We start from the raw sequence: 3,291 nt of genomic DNA on the forward strand, positions 1-3,291 counted from the left end.
ATACCCTCCTTACTGAAACTTTTATCGATCTCTTCAAGACAACCCTAAATCATCGAAGGCAAGATTAAAATATGTTTATATATTACAATAAGAGCTACCCCACCTTTATTTCAAACACATTTATCTTTAATATTGTCTTCTCTAGTGTTTTCACATAATGTTTTCATCTTTCCTATATTGAAATCCTATCTTGTTAATATTTTATTGTACAACATTCCTCTCATACACGATTTTAGGACTTATAGTTGTGTTGTAAATCGGCTATTAAGCTTTAGTGACATCTTTCTATCACATTAACACTTGACACACTCCATTTCATTCACCTTGCTCCGGTCTTATAGTTTATATCTCCACCGATATCCCATATCATTTTGTATGGTAAATCCAAAATATATAAATTTTGTGGCTTGTAGCATGGGTGAGCATGGGCCGAGTTCAGACGAGTTAATGTTTGTCCTTACCTGACCCTAAATATTGGTCGGTGCATTTTTTTGAACCCGGACCTAGACCCGAAGCTAACCCAACCATAAAAAAATATCTTTCGAGTCAACCTTTAAGTCGGAACATAGACCCAGTTAAATATAATATAGACTCATTTTAGATAAAGTCTTCTCAATATTATTTATTATTATGAGTATATAATTTGACATATAAAATGATATATGTATATATATTATTAATCATGTATATATGATGAAAAAATTAGAGAACCAATGATACTTTCGACAAAAAAAGTGACATTACTATGTACACGTTTGAATAGAGACACATACAAACATGACGAGTGAATCACCATGGGAAGGGTCGGGTCATGTTTGGTGCCTACCTGACCCTAAATATTGACATGGTCTAATCTTTAAACCCGAACTCGACCTTAGACCCGATAAGATTAGACCCTATTCGGACCTGATTATCGGGCTATACTGGGTGAGTGGTTAGGGTCGAGTCCTGTGCACCCCTAACTTGTAGAATGACATAATCTCCAATTTTTACTTCTATGATAGGTCTATATGCCTTTTATTGAACTTATGCTCCATATATTTTGCCTTACCTTAACTTACACAAAAACCTTGTGTTTCTAAAGCTTGTTGTCACTTTCTAACTTTTTATTTATTTCCCCTCTCAAGTTTCCAACTAGGATAATATGATATATGAAGTGCATATTTAGTCATAATAATTCTTGAGTATATTTAGTAAACACAATCACGACCAAGGTAAGAAGATAATGCTCAAAACTAGCTCTTGGTGCCAACCTCTCATAGGGAAATTTTTAAAAATTATATTTATTTCTCACAGCAATCTTCATGTCTTCATCCATTCCATTGTTTCAAATGTTGATTTTCTTTTAGAGACTATTGGATCATATCCGTTTTATAAATGATTGGTTTTATATAATTTAGGATTAGGGAAAAGGGTAATTCAGATTTAAGTGAAAATATTTAAGGATTCAAATATAAAATAATAAGGATTGATTAGTTGATCTTGATTATTTAAATATAAAATAGAATTTTTTATTTATCAAATACTGTTTTCTCAATGGATAAATTGATGAACACATTTTTTTATTAAACAACCGTTGAACATCCTAATCATGTTTTTTTAAATTAAAAAAGGTTTTTATGGTCTCAAGCAACACTCTTTCAAAAAGATGTTCAAATAATGATTTTAAGGAACAGTAGACAACACTCTTTTGAAAAAAAAGTTCAAACAATGATTTTATTATTATTTATGTAGTAGATATTATTTCTAGAGTCACTAAAGAAAATATGTATCAAAAACTTTCTAAGCTTATGCATAATGAATTTGAAATGAGCCAATTACGAGAGTTAAAATTCTTCCTTAGCCTACAAATAAATTAGAGAAGTGATGAAATCTACATCAATTATCAAAAGTACATCAATGAGTTGATAAAAAGTTCAAAACGGAAATTTTCAACCTGAGTTGATAACCCATTGGTTGTGTTAAACAAAGAGAAGGAAGGTAAAAATATTGATCAAACTCCTTATAGTGGCATGATAGGATTAAGTTATGGGAAAGAAGTATTTCCTGGTATAAGGAGATAAGTTATCTTCTTCTGCCAGCGAAATCAAAACATGTGTCACGTTTCATCATTTTCTATAAAAAATACTTTTAAAAATAAACAAAATAGACACATGTCACATTTTTACTGGCTAGAAGAGATAAATTATTTCATGATATGAGGAGATACATTACTCTTAAGTTATATTTTAATACTAGTAGACTTGATATTCAATTTAGTGTTTGTTCATGTGAAAGATTTTAGAGGATAAAATATCTACTGGTATAAGGAGATAAATTATCTCATTCATCCACTAAAATCATGATATATATCATATTTAATCATTTTCTACAAAAATATATCTAAAGCTAAACAAAACAATACAATATCATATTTTACTGACTATAAGAGATAAGTTATCTCCTAGTATAAAATGAGATACTTTACCCTCACCCTGTTCTCAAAGGAGGAGGAAAGACCCCAAAAAACACACAAGAGGTAAAAAGATAAGAATGAGGTATGTTAGAAAGATATTCATAGCCATAGCCTCACCACCATGTTCTGGGTTCCTCCTTCAACCTTCAATACCCTACACTTTCATGATTCACGGTCCCCACCATTCATATATACATTCTTTATCTCACAAGAGTAAAATCTACAATATGGAATACATACCCAGATTTCAAAAACAAAAACATTACAATCTTTACATCCTAATCAAGGCCACCCCTTTTCCATATCATGTTTTCAGTCATTATTATTTCATTCTATCTTTTATTCGCAATTGGCTATGTTGAATATGTGTCTAGTGCAAATTATTGTTCACAATTGCTATAGGTGGATAATTGATAAGAGGATTATTCTTCTTTTTTTTTAAATAATATTTTTTGTTTAGTGGGATAATTCTATTAATATTTCAAAAAATCTCATTAAATATTCTAGAGCTAAACATATAAAAATATTATTTTATTTTATTCGAGGTAATGTTTTAAAGCATTTTTTAATTAAATTTGTCAAAACTTAGTTTTGGTGGGGAGAAATTTCATAAAACCTTTGAGTAAGTAAAAAATGATTTTATTAGAAGAAATTTCATGAGGCATATCATTTTAGATTAATCATATGTTTGCTATGTTTTCAAAATAAATTTCATTTATTATATTCTAGCGTGTCGATCGACACTTCATACCTATCGACCTGCATTTTTTCTTTTTTCTGATATTATTGTTTTTGTGTTACATTTTTTAAATAAATATAATTTAATATAAGAAATG

The sequence above is a fragment of the Lupinus angustifolius genome, chromosome LG07 (genome assembly GCF_001865875.1).
Source record: "Lupinus angustifolius cultivar Tanjil chromosome LG07, LupAngTanjil_v1.0, whole genome shotgun sequence".
NCBI classification, from domain to species: domain Eukaryota; kingdom Viridiplantae; phylum Streptophyta; class Magnoliopsida; order Fabales; family Fabaceae; genus Lupinus; species Lupinus angustifolius.